Source organism: Drosophila pseudoobscura, chromosome X (assembly GCF_009870125.1).
Source record: "Drosophila pseudoobscura strain MV-25-SWS-2005 chromosome X, UCI_Dpse_MV25, whole genome shotgun sequence".
NCBI lineage: Eukaryota > Metazoa > Arthropoda > Insecta > Diptera > Drosophilidae > Drosophila > Drosophila pseudoobscura.
Genome location: NC_046683.1, coordinates 49,768,684 through 49,790,749, shown reverse-complemented (window position 1 = coordinate 49,790,749; position 22,066 = coordinate 49,768,684). Strand labels below are relative to the sequence as shown.

Genomic DNA, 22,066 nt, shown 5'->3' with positions numbered 1-22,066 from the left:
ACCCCCGGTCCACCACGGGGCCACATTGCCATTCCAAACTAGAAAAGCTCTTTCCTCTCTTGGAACTTGGTACGAAGCGAACGTGTAGCGTATTCTGTTCTGTTCTGTTCTAAACTTGGCTGAAGCCGGTTGCTGAGGGGGTGTGCTGACTGGCACCGAGAGAGGGGCACCGACAGCGGACGGACTTTCGCACGATCATCGCGCAAGCCAAAGTGTGTTAACCGCAGGGTGAGCCGTTCTCAGAGAACGCGCTCACACGCTGCCGGGGCAGCGGGAAGGCCTCACCTTGCATCAATACACTTTGGCAGGCAAACGTTGGGTTGAGTCAGCAAGCGATTATAAGCCTAAAAGGAAGTAATGTTGCAGAAAATGCAAAAGAGAGAGAGGGAGAGAGAGACACAGGCAGCGAGCGCCATAGCCAGAGCTGAGCAGAGCAAAGAAGAGAAGAGAGCGAAATATCCGGGTAGGAGGGACCGGACTGCAAGCTGAGACGTCGACGGCAACGGCGACGCTGACGGTGGCTGCGCCTCTGTCTGCTCTGCTCTGCTGGCTTGGCTCGGCTTGGCGATTTTTTATGATGACTAAAATTGAAAAACGAAGCTCCGCGGAAGAGCTTAAGCCCCCCTCGCCGCCAGCCCCGCCCTCACTCTTTCTCGGGAGAGAGAGACCGAGACCGATCTCTTGGGTTATTATTGTTGCGCTGTGGTCGGAGGCCTGGACAGCGACGCGTCTCGGTCTTGGGGTCTCTTGGCGTGTGTGTAATTATCCAAGGACGCCGCTGAGTAATGAAACGACCTTGAGTGCAACTACACACACACACAGACGAGCACTATATATGTGTGTGTGTGTGAATGATTGGGCGTGATTTTTTTCCTCGATATTCTCTTTGGTCTTTGCCTTAGTCCACGTCGACTGCAACCCATTTGTTACACATGGACAAAAGAATAGAACAGACATTAAAACCGATATGCCCAACAATTTTTCAGCGTCACAAAGTCCCAGAGAGACGGTGGAGCAGATCTAGACTGGACAAAAGAGAACGCCCACTACCAAAACAAGAATGGAAGGCAACCCCTTCAGGGGCCGAAACTCGCAAAACGTTCCTATGTCAGCTGCATGGGTGATATATGCACATAGTAGTCCGATTTTGATCAAATTGGGCTGAGGTTTATATCTTGAGAAGGTGGATGGAAGCCACATACATTTCAGGTAGAACAAATAAAGCGATCAAATTCGAAACAAATCTAAACAATAGAAGTTAAGGTATGGCAATCGAGTATAGCGAGAATCCCGCGGGAACGAGTGCGGAGCAAGACAGCCGAAGGGGAGCAAAGCGAGTGAGCCGGGGGTTGGCGTACGGGCTAAGCGAGTGTGCATTGAGTATAGCTTGAATTTCCCTGGGCCTAATACTATTTAAATTGGCCCCAATCGGTATAGATATTTAATCTAGTCTGAAACCGCTTTAGGAATGTTCATTTTTATGTGAAAGTTGCTTCCGATTCCTCTGATCGATGTAATCAGTATTGCCATCGATGTGTGTCCGACCTATCGGACAGTGTGCATCTAAAAAAAAATCTCAGAAACTTTAGCCATCTTTAATAGAACTTGCTTTCATATTTCATTTATTATTATCATAATCGATTAGCTGATATCAAGAAATTAGCAATAAAATGGAGAAGGGGATAAATCCTGTTTCTTTCACGCGGGCTCTCCCTCTCTCTCTCGATCTCTCTGAAGCTCTGTACTCTCCTACCCATCATCATCCCATCCCACCCCGTCCCGTCCCGTCCCATACCAGCCTATCCATCTGCTGCCTAGGCATTCCCCTCTAATCAGGCAGAGAGCAAAAATTATTTGCCATCACGCGCTGCTTCAAACGCGGCAAAACCGCAGCCAGCTACAACGACTTGAGCTTTTAGCCATTTCTGAGGCTGCTGCCGCTGCTGCTGCTGATGCTGCTGCTGCTGTTGGTGTTGCTCTTGCCTGGCATGCCACCAGGCTATCCATCCACCATTAGGCCATAATCATCATCACACACGTTGCCAAGGCTGCCTGCCCCCCTCCTGCAACCCACTCTCTGGCAGAGGAGTGCCAAATGCCTTTTGTCTATGTGGACAGAGGGGAGAGCGGCTGGGTGAGGGTGATGTAGAGTGGGAGAGTTGGAGAGTGGAGGAGATGGTGATGTCGAAAGGGGAGCGAGAGGAAGGCAACTATTTGTAAGTATAGGTTTCGGTTTCATTGTTGCATTTCTTTTTTTGCGTTTATGAAATTAATGAGCAGCTTTGGCCAGCCTCCTCTCTGCCTCTCTGCCCCTCTGAAAGCCCCGCTCCATTCCACGCAAAAGTCTGGATTGGAGGCCAACAAAGAGAAGAAGCCGTAGAGACGGTTGCATAAGGTTGCTTCTTTTTTTTCTGGTGTGTTGCTTGCTCTTTTATTGACCCGCATATTTCGGCTCTTAGCCATGCGCAATTCGGCTAACCCTGAGGCGCAGCCACAGCTCGTCCCGCGCTCTCCTTCGACTCCCTTCGACAGATCCGTGGCCTGCCTTCTATAACTCCCTCTCACACATTCCATTTGCCAGCCTGAGTGCGGGCTAACTGTTTTAATACCCTAACAGGGGAGGATACTACCAGTTAGTTGCTTTTTGGCACACTAGATATTGGCATTACATCTTGGGAAAAGGAAGAGTTCTCTCTCATTAATATATTATACTAGGGAGCACGTACATACGTCAGCCCCCGGCTCACTCGCTTTGCTTGACATGGGTCTCCTCCCATCCAGGGTACCAACAGCTTCGGCACCTGAAGACAGCCTTCCTTTCTTTCTTCTTTCTTTGCATAGCTCTTGTTTTATTTGAATTTGATGCCTCGTTATTTTCCGCACTTTGATTACTTCAAGTGATCGCTGCTTCCCCTTTCGCACATTTTTTTGTGTTATTTGATTTGCAATTATCCCTCATCAAAGGTCAGGAAGAAACACTCAGATTAATTTAAATTTTTTTTTTGTGTTTTATGTGAGGAGACATTTTTGAAAGCGATACTTACTTTTTGCCTTCTTTTTGCTTTTCGTTTCAGGTATGTGGGAGACGATTGTTGACGATATTGACTTACGGGAGCTCGGAATTTCGGTTGGGTAATGTTTTCAATTGATCCTGAGTCCAAGAACCGTTAAGAATAGTTGTATTTTTTCGAGGCTTCATAAAAGATGGCGCCTCCAGCGCCACGTTCTCACAAGCATAAGCATTTCTAATAAGAACCATTAAAACTCACCTTCAAAAAGAATCGTAAAGTCGCAGCATCATAAAAACTAACATCGTAAATAACTGACAATCAATCAACAGTTTTCTTGGCCATTTCCATTTGCACATTAATCATATTTTTCCGCTAATGCCAATCCACACCCGTAGATGGCGCCTGCGAGATTTATATTTATGTTTGTACATATCTTCAACCATTGACCTTTCTGCGCAAAAAGGTTTACTGTCGCGGCCCGACCTCCTCCATGGGGGTGGACTTGGACTTGGAAGTCAGGCCCGAGGGGTCTCTGCGTCCATAGATCTGCGAGTCTATGTACACGGCTTGGTCGATGCTTTTGGGTCTCGGTAATTAGCGGGATTAATTGCTTTCGTGTTCGGCCTGGACCTCACCTAGTAACCTCCATAAAACAATTAGAATCGACGAACTATAAAAACTGACATTTGAATCACATGTGGAGGAGAGCTCCGGCGTCAGAGTCGGAGTCGGAGTCGAAGTCGGAGTGGGCTCCGTTTTTGGTGGCAGTCCCAGTGGCAGTTCCACTTTCCCACTGCTGTCAAATTGCAGTGGCTGTTTCGAGATTAGTGGGCGTGACGGCCCACACAGAGACGTCCGTATGAACAAATGCAGAAAGACCTAGCCTAAAGCCAATAAATGGCATTAGCCAAATGCGGTTAAGACAATTTTGAAACTTGTTAATAAGCGATTGCACTCACACGATCGGCATCAGCACCAGCACCCAAGCAGATAAACAGTGCGTTTCGCTACTGTAAGGCGCGTAACATGCATCGATGGACCATTTCCATACGTTTTCCTGGTTGTCTTATTGTTCTGAAACTTGCTGTATCATATGCATATGCATCTGTGTGTTCGAGTATATCGACTGTGTGAGATTTTCCCCTCTTTAAGTCACAATTTCCCACAATTGTTGGCTTAGGTGTGTTTTGATTTTTTGTTTCTTCCATTTTTACTTGCTTTTGCGGATTTTCAGCTGCGCTTCACTGACCAGCACGAGACCCAACCCAACCCAAGCCCGAATCGAAGCCTATGTAAGCCCAAAAATCGAAATCCAAACCCAGCCCCAACCCCTTTTTGGACCATATGCAAATTCTCTTTCAGAGAGAAAAGATTAGTGTGACAGCTGAGCGACGATTTGTTGAAAAATTATGGACAGTAGTCGACTGCCGAAGGCAAATAGCAATAAATCCATCTGTGGGAAGCAGGAAGCCTCTTTGCCTCTTTGCCTCCCACTCCCACTTTGGCTACTGCCACTCCCTCTCTCCACTCCCACTCCCACTCCCAGCCTATAATGATGTGCAAGAGAGCCACTGCATTAGAAAGTCAAAGATTACGTCCTGATGCAATTGGCATGAAAGGGGGACATGATTGGGACAGAGCAAGGATGTGGCGGAAGGATGAAAAATGGTTCATTTTTTCAAATAATTTCGAATAATGACAATGCCCCTAAAGGATAAACCTCCGTACATTCAGATGCTCATACCACGTACATATATATTCCTGATCAGCATCAACAGATGCTTTTATGTTTTAAAGCTATCATAAACGGGAGAGAGAAAGTTTTAAAATCGACCTGATTCGATCATCATTTGCAGTGCAATAAAAGTGCACAGATAAAATAAATATAAACTAAATGCAATTTGGGTTTATTTTGCCATGTTTTTCCCACCAATTTGGATGACCTCTTCAAAGTCTGACAACAACTTGCTCCCCAATTACAATTGATTCGCAGCGGGGACTTGGATATCATTTTGAGCAACACTTCAATTTGAAGCAACACTGGCACCCCCCATCCGCCATCCCCCATCTCTCCCCCCTCCTGTCAAAGTATGCTTATTTATTGTAATAATAATTCATTTGATTAACTTGCCAGCCGAAAGACAGGGACAACAACCACAGGAGGCTAAACGCCCCATTAGCCTTTCTAAACCGTGGCCAGCCTACATGCTCCTCTCGCTTCCACTCCCCCACTCCCCCACTACTCGACTGCCCCAATCCCCTCCCCGCCCCTCAATCGAAGAGCGCTCTCGCTCACGTTTAAGCCCGAAATAAAAGCCAAAAAGAATGGCTGGACTTGCTAGCCGGCGCCTTAGATACTTTATGCCTCAAATCGATCGTTCAATCTCTATCCAAAGTTGTCTAAAATTTAAAGTGAATCTTTATTTTCGTTTGATTTGAACAAATCTCAAAACGTGGACGGAGCTCAACAGTATTCATGTTATTCTTTCCAAGGAAAAAGTCCTTTGTAGTCCTTCGTCTTGGTCGTCGCCCAATATTTGACTCATTTTGGGGTGATCGAGCAAGGCGAGTGAGCCGGGGGTTGGCCAGCGATCGCCAAAAATGTTCGATATGCTGCAAAATAAAATACCATCTACCCTTTGGGGCTCTGAGTGGCAGTTTTGTGGCGTTGCAAACTTCTGCCCAACATCACAATACCCTCTCTCTGCGAATATCGGAATAATAGTACGTATATCAGCAAGTGGGGGCACTGCAGTGACGGGGGGGGCGGGGTGAGAGACATACGCCGACTACTGTGCCAGAGCTTCAGCCCGGAGCAGGAAAGGAAAGCTTTTTGTTGGCTGTCTTTGGTTTTAGTATTTTATTGAGCCATTATTAAGTTATAAACACGTTGCTTTTAATACAAATACAAGTCCAAATACAAATAAATAGTGTTCGAGTGTGTGTTGTTGGGGAAGTGGAGAAGCCAAGTGAAAGGTTTCCAACAAGGACTTGGCTGGTGACTGTGGCTCTGGCTCTGGCTGTGGCCTTTTTCAGTTTCGTGGAAAAGCCAGTCACAAACTGTGATAAATAAATATTAGACCATGTTTGATATTCTCTCTGCTCTGCTCTGCCCTGTCTTCCTCCCTCTCTCACCTCTCTGTCCATCTGCAGCTCGGGTGGGCGCAACTATAGTTGTTGCTGGCTCTTTCTTAATGGCCCATTCCGAATTGAGTTGTGTCAAGTGGGCGGGTGACCACGCTGGCTGGGGGTGTGGCTGCCGTTGTTCACAGTTCAATTTGTGCAGCATCATTTCGCTGTGAGATTCGGATTTGCGATTATACTATATGCACCATGGGCACATAAAAATGGAAACAATTAGGGGAAAGGATTTTTTTTTGGGAAAGGGCGGGCACCGGCACGCTCCACATGGCAAGAGGGAGATTGTCAAGCACTGAGAAAAAAATTTACTAAAGGGAAATGTTAACAATGAAAGGCAAGTCTTTTCAAGAATATCCTTTTCAAGAGCTCCTTTGCCTTGTACTTCTCACAGGAGAAAAAAAAACGATATAATTAAATGTAACACATTGTTATGCTCAACTGTCTAAGCGCAGGGCAATTGTTTGTGCAATTTATATCCGTTAAATCCTGCAAGTAAAAATGGCTTAACCGTTTTTATGGCCATTTCCATTTCCATTTTTCGTGTTTGCCAAACATTACTCGTACCATAAACGGAACCGCACAGATCTGCTCGGTGCGGTGCGGAGCGGAGCGGAGTGGAGGGGAGGGGCATAAATATTTGGCCCACTGAATTTAAGAACCATAATTTGCCGTTAGCCGCAGGATAAACCACGCAAATTTATCACGAGAAAAACAGGCAACAAGAGTAACACACACAAATACACAAAATGTTGAGAAGTGAAAACGAAAAGTGCGGCGGGGAGGGGAGGGGGGAATGGAGGGAGAGCAGATAGCGAGAGAGAGTGAGAGGGGACATTTGTCTGCCTGGGCTAGTCTATAAATTACAGTTGCTAGTCAATTCTCTTCCCCTCCCACCCCCTCTCCACCCCCTCATACTCTTTTTGTTCATAATTTGCGCTTTCACACGCCAAAAGGGTGAGCGGGAGAGGGAGGCAGCGGCGGCGGCGGCGGCTGGAGTTCCGCTCGTTATCGCTCTGACACAATCGGCGGGGCCAACGTGAGGCCAAAGCCAAAGCTTCTCAAACTAGGCTTATTCTGTGGTTGTTATACCCTAGGATTCTTCCGGGAAGAACGACTAACCAACTCCTTAGCTCCTTAGCTCAAGGCGGCATCCGACTGAATCTCTGCCCTTTGCTGGAGGGAGGATGCGCTTTGCAGTGCGTAGAAGAGCACTTTCCTATGCACATAAGATGGGACGGACCCTGCCCTGCTGACCGCTGTGCTGGGTAGGGTATCAATAGATTCGGCTCGCGAGGCTATCCTTCGTTTCTGTTGCTTTTTTACGCTCTTTTTCGACTGTTGTGATAAGCAATCTGCTCTAAATTCTTCTTTTTTTTTTGCCAGCATTCTGTTGTTCTTGGTTTTTTTCTGGCGCTTCCTCCTGGTGAAGTTTTGCAATTTATAGCTCGGGGTTTTTTATAAGTTGATGATAAAATGTTGCCTGGTGCGAGGGTGGCCAGAGAAGTTGTGGCCATTTCTAAATCATCAGCGCAGGTCTCTTCTCATAGTTGAAGTTAATTTAGAACTGTCAAAAATTGAAAGTTGATTAAAAGAATGGTGGCCTCTGCATAGAAGAGAAGAAGAGAAATTACACTTAGTACTGTTTCTCCTCCTTTCATTAGTTGTCAATCTGACTCCGGCAATTGAAAGTTGAAGCTGCTTGCTTCTGGCTGCTGGCTGCCGGCTGGAGCTGATCAGCCCATTCAATGCTTATCAGCTGCCATTTAAACTCGCATTTAGGCCCATTGTACAATCTCCGAGCTGTCCTGAGAGCAAGAGATTTAGGCTCCTTGTCATGTTGCAGCTCTTTTTGCTGCTCCTCTCTCTCTCGCCCCTCTCCCCACTCTCCCTTGCTGTTAAAGCGCGGTGCCTCTTTTATCGTTGGCGTTCATCTGCCTCATTTATCATCATCGAAAATGTGAAGCGTGTTGAGAGTTTGGTTTCGTTTCGTTTCGTTTCGGGTCTGCTCTTTGTTTGGACAGAGGCCAGACTGTGGCTGTGGCTGTGGCTGTGACCCACATTCCCCCGCGGTGCCGTTCCCCTTCCAGCCCCGCTCCTATCTTCGATTTGGACTTCCTTGTGAGCTTTCTGTGTATGCTGTCTGTCGCTTTTCCGTTGATAAATATATGTTACACTTTTTTACTGTTATTGCCGAACCGCATGTGGTTTTGGCATTTCTCTTCGCTCATCTGCCTCTCTCTCTCGCTCTCCCTCTCCCTCTCTCTCTCTCTCTCTCTGGGTCCCGCTATCACTCTTTCGAGGAGTGCTGGCTGCTCTGCTGCACTCTTCCTTTCCAAAAAGTGCATTTGTTGCCCATTAATCGTTGTTTTTTCTAATTAAATTGCGGTCATGTGGGTGTCTGTCTTGTTGTTGCTCTGCTGGCTGGCTGGCTGGCTGTCCGGGGTAATTATTCTACAAGCAGAATTATTGAAACGAAATTGAACTTTTACTTTACATACCATGCCTATCCCCCTCCGCCTCCGCCTCCCCCTGCCGCTGGCCCACCCCCACACTCGTAAAAGAAAGATATATCCCGCTGGCTTTCGACAGCAGAAATGTTTCTCTTTCCGCTGTCGCTGTTTCCTTAAGTGGGCCAATTAGAGAGAGTGAGAAATGCGCATTAGTGCAGGCGGGAGTGGATTGTGGAATGTGGACTCTGTGTGTGTGTGTGTGTGTGGAACGTAAAGATAGATCGCTCAGGTGGTCAATTTTTTAATCTGCAATGGAATTAAGATGGTATCCCAATGGCTTAACCCTTAATTTTTGTCAATATCTTGTACTTCTCTGAAACAATACTTGGACATGGCCTCGTCAGCATTTGCCGCGGTGACACTTTCCCATGACCAAAACCATTTGATGGCCTGCCTTCTCAGTCGCAGTCACGCTCTCTGCACCAATAAAAGGCAACCAAAACAATGGGCGGACGGACTCTAACAAAAGCGTAGGACCCTAGCCGAGAGAGTCAGGGCCGGTGGCAAATCCCTATGCCATCCCATGCGATACCATTTCCATACCAGAGTCACAGTCACGACACCCACAGCCACAGCCACAGAGTCAAGGTAATTTCCAGTTAAATTTTTGCACTACCAAACAAAATGTAAAGAAAAATGTGTTTTTACCTCGTTTCGGTCGTTTCGGTCGTTTCTCTCTGTCCATCCGTCTGGGTTTTCGCGTCACGTGTGCATATTTATTAGGTCATCTAATTGTGTTTTCCATTTCCACAGCTCTGAGGAATGGCAATGGACAGTCATCGCTGCCATTTCCCCATTGGTTTTCCCACACAGAAAACTTTTTTACCAGTTATTTTTGTGCAATTTTTTTACCCGGTGCTCAAAGCGTAGAGGGGTACATTTAATTGGGCTAAATGTATTTAAATATTTACATCAATTTGCTCCCAGGAGTTACGAATGGAATTCCGATAGTTGTTTAGTTGGGTCTAATTAAAAAGCTGAAACATTTCCAGGCAACTAATTTATCTGAAAATTTTACTGAAAAATTAGAGGACAGAATTCAAATTGATCATTTAATAGGTACTTTTTTAATTTACGATTATCAATATTATATCTTTAATAGTGGAGTATAAATATGAGTAAATAGAAGGGCCAACCCCCGGCTCACTTGCTTCGGGCGCTCACGCCAATATGAGTAAAATATCAGACAACCACATAACACTATTTAAGTATAATGGAGAGATAAATAATAAATATTAACAATATAATAATAATATACATACATATATGTATGTAGGAATAATAAAATATAAGTAATATTTCCACGTGGAACATTTTTAAGTGTTAAGATCGGGTTTTCTACTTGTATGCCCTGTAAAATCTTTGTATCCCAAATTTGTTAGGAAAATCCTTGTTCCCAAATATAACCTTGAAATTCCTGGCCCTTTTAAGCACCAATTGGTTGCTGTCCCTGAGCCACACTCCCACATTTGGTATGGGGATTCCTGGTAAGAGTCCCCCATCAGTCAGGCCAGCTGTTTGATCTATGGAAATCCAATCCGCCACTTGGCTGGTCTACCGTTTCTGATACGACCCAAGATATAACCCGACTCGAAGCAGACACCAAAGGTGTGTGGAAATAGGGTGAAGCATGGTACAAGAAGGAGCTGAAACCACTAGCAATGCGGCACCCTTTATTTATGCACCCTGCACACACCTACACCTACCGTACGTAAGCGAGAAAGGCTTAAATTACACACGCACCCACAGAACTTCCTTCGTTCGCATTCCTCCGCTCTGCCTGTCTTTGCACTTCTGCTCTCTGCCCGACAGGATCCTCTCCTGCTCTTTGCTCAATGAATTAAAAGTGCTGCTGCTGCGTTTCGTTTTTCTGCATGCAATCCGGGCAGACACCTCGGGGCGACCGATGGCCATGGCGACAGGGACGCAGGCCGCCTCAAATTACGGTTCATTGAGCCATTTGGGCCCGGGCAGCGAACAGAGAGAGAGAGGAGAGAGAGAGTGAGCACGGAGCAACTGCAAGCAGGCCTTTTGGAACACTTGACGGACTTCCTGACCCCGTTTCCTGCAGCTGCAGAGAACCAACCAGAGGAGCTCGCTCCCTCTCCCTCACCCTCTCTCTCCAGCAGTACCCTCCCTTTCCCATTCCATCCCACTCTCGTTTCGCTTATGATAAATGGGAGCAGAAAAGCAGAGAGGCCCCTTTTTCGGCAAACATTATTATTTAGTCGTTACTCATATTTTGGCCGCTGCTGTAGTGCTGTTGTGACAGTCAAGTGTCTCCTGCTTGGCTCTCCTCTCTTCCGCTCTTCCGCTCTTCCGCTCTCTCTCTCTCTGTCTCTTTCTCCACTCAAGTGAACATCATGTTCCACTGTCTCTTGTTGCTGTTGCTGTGGCTGTGGCTGTTGCCTGGGCCCTCTTTATGTGATTTATGAAGCCAAAGCGTTAAAGTGTTTTATTTTCATCATGTATGTACATTTTTCCACTCCGCCTGCTCCAGCCCCTCTCTCTCTTTCACTCTGTACCCTTTCCAGAGAGTGGGTATAGCTTTAAACGAATGAAGCTCTGAATAAAGTTAATAAGGAAACCCACAAATTGATTAATTTACTCCGCAAATTAATTTAGATTCTTGGGGTTCTCTCTGCACCAATGATCGTATCTCAGATGAAAGGGTATCTGAGGCTTCGACCCCTCGATGGTATTCTTATTTGTGCAGTCTCCTTTCCTTTTCCCTTTGGCCTGGCCATTTATCATGAGGCCTGTTGCCTGTTGCAGTTTCGCTGTTTCTGCTCTTCCTTACCTACTTGTCGGCACTTCGTTGAGAACATTTCACTTTTTACCCGTGAGCTAATTGCGCCTGCTGCCGGGGTGTTGGCTCATATCATAAATCTTCAAACACTTTCACATTCATTCAGTCTCGTCCCTCATTCTCTCACCCATCGCATCGCATCGCATCCCATCGCATCCCGTCCCATCCCATGCTATCCCATCCATCCATCCTCGTGCACTCTCATGCGCACTCCCTGTCCTTTTCCTGCGACAAACTCATTAGCACGTCGCGACGCAGTTTAAGTGTTTTTACCACCCTGTTGGTGTGGCATGCTCTATGGGGGGCCGAACGGGCAGAGGAACAGGAACTGTGGCAGGTACATAGAATGTGGGAGAAGCCCTAACTAAAGGCACTAACTGCCATTCACCTGCTGTTCATTCATGGGCGATATCAATCGCAATTTGTTACACTCGAGAATTTTCGAGGGTCTCGGATTGGGCCTAATAAATCGGATTAGCGGCATTCGAAAGGGGTAGCACTTATCAACTATATTCCTATAGAGTTATATTCATAAAGCTTCAGGCCATCATGTCTTAAAGCATCTGTTGACCATTCCGCCCCTTCCAAACTTGGAAAAGAGAGTTACGGATAGCAATGAGAAATGCACTTAAACTGCCGTCAGGAGTTGGCCAAAAAAACCACCAAAAATGAAGGCTACCGCTAACTCCCTTTACCAACGCCATCGCCAACGCCATAGCCATCGCCATCGCCATCGCCACCACAACCGCAGACGCCAGACGACAGTTTGAATTTGAATTGAGAGATTAAAACGGAAACGCAATGGAACTGCAGATAGTATGTACACCTATGGACACACATTTACCGACACTCGTGCTCGCAAATACTCGTAAATAAAATTGTATACGCGATCCTGTGCGCGCGTATGTTCATACATATGGATGTAGATGTAGATTTTTGCCACCCACACGGATGGACGGTGTCGGAATCTAAAGCCAAAGCCAAATGTAGAAGTGTTTTGGCTTGTCCGGGTGTCCGGCTGTCCGGTGGTCCGGCTGTCCGGTTGTCCGCCGCCTGTCCGCTGTGTGCAACAGTTGCCATGACCATCATGACACCGCCTGGCCAAGTGAAAGCAGGTTAAATGCAAATAAATTGTATGCCCAGGAGGGGGGCAAGGAGAGCCAATTCGGAGCTTACTTGAAAATGTACTTTAAGCAAAATACAAAAAAACAAAAAAACAAAAAACACGTACCGGACTATTGTATCTTTTTTCGTCTCGTTGTGTTGTGTATTACTTGCTCTTTAATTTGATTACGCTTGATTACAATAATTATGGCAAAATGATGTTAAATGGGTTACACACACACACACAAGCACACAAACACACACACACACAAGGGTTAATGGGGAAATTTATAAGCTAAGGTCCGGTCTGGATCGTTTCCTGGTTGGGGGCTTACGGTTGATTTTTGTGGAATTCTAAAATAGTTTCCAAGACTGGGTTCAATCTCTCACTCGGAGATATCTCTCTTTCTCACTTTCCTCCCTTTCTCTTTCTCAATCCACTTGGATCAGTTAACTCATTACAAGCAGCTGTTGCTTATCCTCGAGCTTCCTCTTAAGCCTCTGCAGACTGCAGGCTGCAGCTCCATCTTCTTCTCCATCATGATGGAATCTAGTTTAATTTCCCGCACGCGTTAAGCCGATTTCCGCCTTGAGTCCCACACTCGTGACGAGAAAAATTCCCCCGAATGCCGTATGCCGTATGCCGAATGTGAATTGCAGTTTCAATGTCTGAGCACTGGGCAGGAGAAGAGGTGGAGGAGGTGCAGGAGGAGGAGAATGGGGAGAGTATCTCTGCGACTGCACTTGGTTGTGGGCATCAATCAAGCTTTGATTTTCACATGTCAAATATCGCCGATGAACATAAATTCAAATCAAAAAAAAAAAAATCTACGCAAAAAATGACCAACTTTCTAGCAACAAGATTGCCATTCAAATGAATTCGAGCGTGATTTAAGCGATCCCCGAACGATCAAACGATCGCTGGGGATCTTGTTCTGGCCCCAGCAAGAGTCCAAAGGTTTCTCTCTCTCTCTCTCTCTCTCGCGGCATACGAGTATCTGTGTATATCTCTGGCTCTGGCTCTGTCTCTGGCTCTGTCCCTCCATTTCCATCTCAGTCTTTTCGCAGTGAGTTATCGCCGCGACACAATCACTTGTCATAAACATTAATTGAGCGTGAAAATCGCCAGAGAGTAATCATAATAAAGATGGATCGCCTTCAAACGCAATGCGATCGCTTGAATGAAATCGAGGAGAACGAGTGCAAGTCGAGATGTGGAGATGTGGAGAAGAGTCCCCTCCGAAAAGGGGAGGCAGAGGTAGAGGTAGAGGTAGGGGCCTTTGGCACCCCGTTAAAAAATTGGGTCAGAATGTTGTCTGCACCGCTCTGCTCCACTCGCCTCTTGGCCAGCTTTTCTCCTTCCTTCATCCTGTTGCTTTTTACTTTCAATTGTGACCTGCTTCGATCCAGCCAGCGATCGATCGATGCCTGCTTTTTGATCATAATCGATGTTGCCAAAAAATATGTGTAGGTATATATAGATGTACTCGTACTCGTATTCGTATTCGTATTCGTATACTCCTTGAACTGGGTCACAATTTCTCTGCCATAAGTTTATTTCCTCCTCCATCTCATCGCATCGCATCGCATCTCATCTCGTACGAGTATCCCTCTCAATCTTTCTGTTTGTGATGTCTATTTTTGAGTATTTCCTTTTAGAGAGAAGCTTCGACTTCGCCCACTCTTTCGGCCACATGTTGCATATGAAATTTATGCAAATCAGAGAAGAAGAAGCTGAACACAGACGGAGCCCGAGCTGCCAATAAGCCAAGCATAAATTACATTACCAAGATCCTTTCTGCCAGACATTTGCATATAACCTGACTCCGACTCCATCTCCATCTCCAACTCCAACTCTGATTCGGACTCCATCTTCCAGTTCCTCTACGAAATGTCTTCATCTGGAGGTCTTCTCCACCGTATCGCCTCGTATCGTCTCGTCTTGTCTCCTCCCCTGCTCTGTCTGACACAATTACAGTCGCTTTTCTGCATTTTATGAAACAATTCAAAATCTTCTCAGGCTTCCGCTGAGAGTGTCAGCGGGAGATCTGGGGGTTCGGTTCTGTGGGCATAGGGGAGTACGTACTGCTCTCATTAGCAGAGACAGACGCGAGGCATTTTTAAGATTGTTCATATTTTTGTGATTATTAGCCTGGTTCTGACTGTGGGAAATGCAAAAAAAAAAAATGAGTAGAAAATCAAAAGAAATATGGAGTGAAGTGGGGAAAAAATACTTTGGAATGTGTGCTTGCAGTTTTTGATTTATGTATTCGTACTCCACACCCGGAACTTGGACAACCTAGAGGGTTTCAGACATCAGATAAGTATAGCTCCATCATTTATGATTAGTGGGCCCTGCAGCGGATGTGGCCCCTTAGCATTCATAGCGTATATACGTATATACATTTCAATCATAAACAATGATCCAAATATCCATTAGATTGCAGGATTATATGGCGAACGCGCACCTGTCGCTTCTCTCCTTGAACACCTGGCCTTTGCCCGTTCGAGTGCATACTTTTAGGATGCAGGCGCAGATCCAGCTATGATATAGAGAAACTGAGGGCTCACTCGGCTCGTTTCGACTGATATGAACGGAAAACTAAACTTTTGCAGTCCCAGAACTAAACTAAAAGTTATCCCAGAACTCATTGAAGTTCCGATCCGAGATGATCTTTTGTGCCTTGTATTTTCCAAAATTCCATATCACAAACAATAATTTATTTCTCAATTCCGAGCAAGGCTCCGGGAGGCAACTTCTCAAAATTTTGATCGATCTATAGCTCGTGCTCCGTCTCCCTCTCTCTCTGCCTGCCTGCCTCTCTCTCTCTCTCTGAAGCCGGCTAACCGGATTCGAGACTCTCTGGCGATCGTTCTCTCGGCGCCTGCTTACCTGCCTGCACTTTGCAGATCTCTCGCTGCGATCTCTGCGGCTTGGCTGCTCTGCTCCGCAGTGCCAGCTCATTCCGTTGCTGCACTCCCGCGTGAACGGACGTCGCCGGCGCTTTTCCCTTTTTACGTTTTCCGGCTGCTCCGCTTTCGCGTGTTTCCGTGTTTCTGTGAGAATTTTCTTTTGCTCGCGAATTATTTATGGAATTCGCTCTCGCACAATAAGAACAAATATTAGAAAAGGAATTCATGAACTCCACTTTGGAAAAGTGCTCTAAATTCCACAGATGAAATGGAAATTTGATGGGAAAACACACACTCTGATTTTGGCGTAAGTTGATTTTAGTTTATGAATACGAAACATACATATTTGCTGCACAAACATCTGCGACTTGTCGTGGGCGGGCGTCCCAATACGGTACATTGCGTAGTGTGGCACAATTATCTGATTTATAGGTGACAGGCGCGCGACAAAAGTTGGCCGATAATTTGAGACTAACAACAAGGGGAGCGGGAACGGGTACGGGTACGGTTACGGTTACGGGAACGGAAAAGGGTCCGTCCGTCCGTCCGTCGGTCCCACAATGCCCCACAACCACGTTGACCTCGTTTTGGGCTTGGGTTTGGGTTTGGGTTTGGGTTAGGGTTAGGCGAGAGAAGAGGAAGCCGAAGAAAGACACAAAATAACTGCAATTACATACGCAAGTGACGCAACGTGAGCGTAAGGCCATGGCACACGCCAAGGGATGGGATGGACTGGGCGCAGAGAAAGATAGTAACAAAAACGCAGCAATAAAGCAATTAAAATGTCATTGAAGTGGTACGGGCAGACCGACAAAAGTGCAAAGGGGAAATGGGTTATAAAAACGGATATGAAAGCACATACGCATACATAGATGTGACCGAGCGATTCCGAAAGATTTGTGGGAGGGAGGCCGATGGTTGGGGGGACGCCGCAATTGTCCCAAAATTAGAGCTCATGAAAAGAAAGGGACAGGGAAAAGGTGAGACGGCAACACGTCATCTCGGTGTCGGTGTCGGCGTCTTTTGCTCTGTAGTTGTTGTCAATCGGTCAAACAAACGCCGAGAGGGAGAGAGAGAGAGAGAGAGAGAGAGGGACAATAGAAGGGAGAGATAGACAGAGGTGGCAGGGCAGAATTTGATCAAATTTTGGTTTGACTTTGGAACTGTCGAAGCCCGTAAATATTTGCATATAGTTGAGAGTTGAAACTCTGTTGACTCTCCAATTGTGGAGAGAGGTCCCTGTCACGGTCCCGGTCCCGGTCCCGGTTCAGAGTCCAGGCGTTAGACTTTTTGTTGCACTTGCCCTTCTCACCCTCTCTTTCTTACTTACACTCAAAGACAGTCGAAAGAGAGAGAGAGAGAGAGAGAGAGAAGTGGGTAAACGCGACCGAGATTGCATTACAGATTGCTGATTCAGATGCACTCTCCTCCCCGTCCCCCGTCCCTACACCACACAACACAACAGCACACAACACCGCACCGCACCGCACCACACACTCATTCTTCTCCTCCTTTGTGCTCGCTGGGACTCGAGAAATGTTGTGAGAAGTACAAATACCGATAGATAGATAAATGGAATGTGTACAGTGCACACAATTGGATACGGAATACGGAACACGGAACACACGGCCTCGGCCTCGGCCACGGCCACGGCGCGGCCTGGCATGTTCTGGGCGAGATTTACCCCCAGAGATTGTGCATGATGATTGTCTTAAGGATGATTGAACGCTGCTTAATATGGTATTTAAAGTGGTGTTTTGATTGGGAATACACGGTGGTTGATTGAGACAGAATAAGTAAGAGAAATGTGTTGGGTTTGATTAAGTGATGCTCTTGAAGTGGTGCTGAAGTACCTTCATATATTTATATTTACTTGAGTTTCCATCAATTTCAGACATTTTTTGGTGTCCTTTTTTCAGTTTTTGAACCCTCATGGTAAAATATAACTAAATAACTCGATACTCAATGTTTCGACACATTCCGATCAATTCCAGATTTCATTTACGATAAAATATCCTATTTTTCCATTGATTCTCGCTGAAAATGGTCCCCACTTGACATGTCTCTCGGGCCTGTCCGCATTTTTCAATCGCAAAGAAATATCCTGTCTGCACTTTAAAATATGTCCCCAACCAAAGAGTAAATACTGGCCTGGCCAGAACGGTTTTCTATAGAAATAACGCCCCAAAAACGAGACAGCTCAATATTTTGACATCTCCAGCGGAATCCGATCGTAAAAAGAACCCAGAGAGGCAGCGGCCATGCCAAACAATGGCAAACAATTTTTATGCATTTATGCAAAAAGCCAAACTGTACCCCAGTACCCCAGGCCGCCACCACCCTCCTCCTTCTCCCACTTGTGGGGCAGCTGTCAGAGAATTCACGCCAGAGTTCTCTCCCCTCTCTGTTGCACTCACTGTGTGTTCCTGTCAAAGAAGTGACGCATGGAATTATTTATGTGTGGCGACTCCACAATCGAAAAATATTGAAAAAGAAAAAAAAACACACACACAACACCAACAAAAAAGTACAGAAACCACAAGAAAAGAAAGAGCCTTCTAGGCCCCAGCCGGACAGTCCACCTGTCCACCTGTCCGTCCTGGATAATCTGAAGATCCGTGACCTTCAGTCAAATTTCCAACCGCAACGAATTTGAAAGACCAGAAGCTATATTTCGTGCTCTTCTGCCTCTTTGTGAAAGTTGACTTTTCATAATTGCAGCACATTAAATTCTAAATATGTACATACATGGAAGATGCAGAGGTTGAAAGTTGGCTCCACTCCACTCTTTCCGCTTACCAGCTGGGGCTCTGTACCCCCTCGAGCAGATTAAACCACGCCTGGATTCGCCACGGTGACGCCTTGATTCCCTTTTTGGTCTGGCGCTTCTGGGGTGTGGAAGAGGAGTGGACTGGAGTGCCGCCTGTTTAGAATTTTTAATTGCAAAAACTCCACTGCATCGCATCGCATCGCCTCGCCATCGGCCGGCGGCCACATGCACTTTGCACAATTGACTCACTGACTGACATAATTGAAATGTCAAACGAGGCGCGGCACGGATTTGACAGCTACGGTGGAATAGGAAGCGCAAGAGGAACAGCAAGAGAGTCGTCTGGATAGCGACAGACAGACAGTACAGTCACACTGTTTGTTTTCTTGTTTGCATTCGTTTTAATTGTTTTTAATTGTAGTTGATTAGAGTCGGACTCGGATTCAGATTCGGAGTTGGGAACCAAAGAGTCTGCGATTAATTCTGTGAACGAGGGATATTTTAGTCGAGCAGAGGGGGCTTCAGTGGAAGTGGAATAGGAAGTGGGATGGACAGAGACAGACTGGAAGTGATTGTGGAAGAAAGGGAATGTTGGACTACAGGATTGGATCCTAATTGAGGGGGAAAACTGAAAAAAAAACCCAACGAAAATTCTATTGAAAAGTGTTTAGTAACCATTTATAATAATGTCCAATGTATACCATCAAAATATAAGTTTGTCAGAATGGAATGGATGAAAGAAAACAACTGCGTATCCACTCTTTCACTCCACCAAAATCCCCACTGATTCCCATTCCGACTGTTGACATTTTTACTTGATGCCCTTGTCAAATCAATGACCACAACCCAATGGAAAGAATATCTTCAAAATTGTTTCCAATATTTGAAGTGCAACCAAAAATATTCTTTTTTTTTGTTACCCCGTAGAGGGTACGAGGGACAAGTGTGGTCAGTGGTCAGTGTTCGATGGTCGATGGTCGGTGTTATCCATCATTAGACTCAATTTGTTGTCCAGACTACACCCCAAGCATGACCGAGCACATAATGCAATGGGTCGATCCGAGCTCGATTCGGTTCTAAGCAGCATGACAGACAAATGTGGAAAAAAGGAACGATGGAAACCCAATGCATAATGCATTCATTATGGAAAATTACAAAAAACAAGAAAAACTGTCAACACTCAGCGGGGGGGATGGTGTCTGGGAGTGGGGGAATGGGAGGAGGTGGAACCAGTAGCTGGGAAAACAAACAAGCAGCGAGAACAGTCCCATATATTGTACACTCGATAACCAGATCTCCAGTCGGTTCAATCAACCCATAAAAGGGTCCCAATCCATATCTAGTCTCAGTCCCAGTCCTGGTCCCCAATTCCCTGGCGTTCCAGTGCGCACACTGCAGAAGTGCTAGTTCCAGTTCCAGTGCCACTCCATTCCCCGTTCCACAGAACTGTCAAAACTGCTTGCCAAGGCGAAATGTCAAAATGTTAGCTTTGTAATTAGCTCTGATATAAGCTGGACGCCACATCAGCTGACAATTTGCAACTGTCAGTGGCAGACAGCGATCCGGCAACAGAAACAGCAACAGCAACTGCAAAGGCATGGGCAAAGGCAACGGCAACAGCAACCAATGGGTTAATGACATCTAGCCACATATGACAGCTCCAAAGTTTAAGTTAATTTTTCTTATTGATTACGAGTATTTGTGGATTATTTTCGATGTTTGTTGCCTCAAGTCGTCTGATCAGCCTTCAAGTTGAATGCTACTTTTGCCATTTGCTGCCTCAAAATGTGAAAACCGTGTACATAAACACAGATACACAAGTGTGGCATGGCTTTTGAGTGATACAGGCAGATATTGAGATGGATTGCGGCACTTGAGACATAAATACTCGTAAATCAAATTTTAATGAGATAGCAAATGGTTAACAAAGCAGGATCTCAAACATTTTTCCATGGTACACCATGGTGTACAGTCTCATCAAAAGTAAAGTCCAGCTAAAAGGGTTATTCATCACCAATTAAACGTCGGCAGTCTCCTCCCCTCGTGAATACTCGTATAATTTCGGAAAGTGAAAGTTTTCCCCCCAAGAATCGGCCAGCTCTTTGGAGCATCTTTAACACCTCTGGAATGGACATCATTTGGAAATGATAGATCATTAAAATGGATTTCTGTTCGTTTTATTTTTGTGGGAGTCAGTCACGACCTTCGCTGCCCGGACTGATCGCCGCAGCTGCCAACTGGGAAAGTCATAAGTTGAAAGGTCGTGTGAATGACGGGAAAAGTGTTTACCAAAAACACAAAAAAAAGGGAAAACTAAAACCAATTTGATTCGAGCTTCGCTTCCCAAAGTTCCCCAAAAAATGTTCATTGAGGTTTCCTCCCTTCCTTCTTCCCTTCGCATTCCCGGTTTGAGCATTCATTTGCTGCTAGAATCGTAAGCAGGAAATGATGTATGTTTTTGAATCTCTATCTCTGGGACTCTTGTGATGTGACAAACTTGGTTGGAAATTGTCTGATTCTGTTTTGGTAGTAGAATGTTGTGTAACTTCGCTTAGATGGTTTTCCAGTCAGCCAAGCCGGATGGAAATGATGAGGCGAATTTAACAATTTAAAGGTACTAAGGTACTGGTATTTTTTTGGTAAAAATTCAATTGGCATTCAAGGCATTTATCGTAATTTGTTATCTCTTGAACAGATGTACTATTTCTTGAAATTTTCGCCATTCAAAAGACACAGCTGGATCTTCCTGGAGATACTAATGTTACAAGTATAAAATAGTACTCCAGTTAGCGATAGTTTTTTCAAGTGTAAACCATTTCTAAGATCTTCGAATACTTTACTTAGAACCTTTTTATTTGTGTGTAGAGTTCTTACTGTGTTTGCCATCGGAATCGATTCTTCCATCACAGATTTGACAAGAATTGAAGGGAACCGCTCGCCTCTGACAATCACTTAACGGTATTTGGTCAGAAGAATACCAAGAAATGAATTCCCTATGCAAACTAAGTGCATAGCCCATACACTCCACCTCCCCACACCCCTTGGCCCCCTCTGCACCACTCCTCCCTCATGGAGCTTACAAAAGGCGGCGAAACCAAAAACGCGCCCATCAAAAGGCGTTACAAATTTTGATTTCTTTTGAAAACTAGCGACGCCTTCCAAAAAACAGAAAGAGAGAGAGAGAGAGAGAAAGGGAAAGATAGATATGGGGATGGATTCAGGGGTGGGGTGTGGGGTAGTTGGGTTCTCCAAAGAAAAATATCAATTACAACATAATTATGTGTGACGCAAAGAAGAAGAGCTCTGACAGCGAATGATTGATTTGTGGGGAGACAGAGAGCAAGAGAGTGGTAGAGTGGGAGAGGGAAGAACCTCTCTTATTGGGAGAAAGCAAAGAAAAGCTTCTTTCTACTTCATCTCTGAGGTTCTCCTGCAGTTCTTGTGAACTTTTGACACATCGAAGGAAAATTCTTTTCGTTTGTCATCGTATAATTTAATTTTAAACGTTTCCAGCCCCCTCTACCGTTCTCCCTCTCTCTTTCACCATTTGATTGACTGGCCAACGGTACAACAGAACGAAGAAGGAGTCAACGTGAGACATACGTCTGTGTGTGTGTGTGTGTGTGTGTGTATGCTATTGAGAGGGAGGAGCACATCAGAAAGCGTTTGTCAAATATGAAAAGATCTTTGCCCTCGTAATTGCATATTAAACAGCATTTAACGGAAAGTTAACTGGAAAAAGGTTCTCTTTACTTTACCTTCTTCCTTCCACGCTTTGCCTCGCCTCTGGCATTCACTCCTTTCTCCT

General features: G+C 45.6%; 1 protein-coding gene across 6 annotated transcripts in view; it reads left to right on the top strand.

The window, feature by feature from the left end:
• The window catches only part of bbg (big bang), a 119,353-nt gene that overhangs the window by 67,151 nt on the left and 30,136 nt on the right, over window positions 1-22,066 (top strand). The window contains exon 1 of one of the 6 annotated variants that reach the window (XM_015187548.2): window positions 15,372-15,795. The exons of the other annotated variants lie outside the window; for them this stretch is intronic. The gene's annotated coding sequence lies outside the window, so the exon portion shown is untranslated. Of the gene's footprint in view, window positions 1-15,371; window positions 15,796-22,066 lie in introns of those variants that run through there. 6 annotated transcript variants of the gene reach the window in all.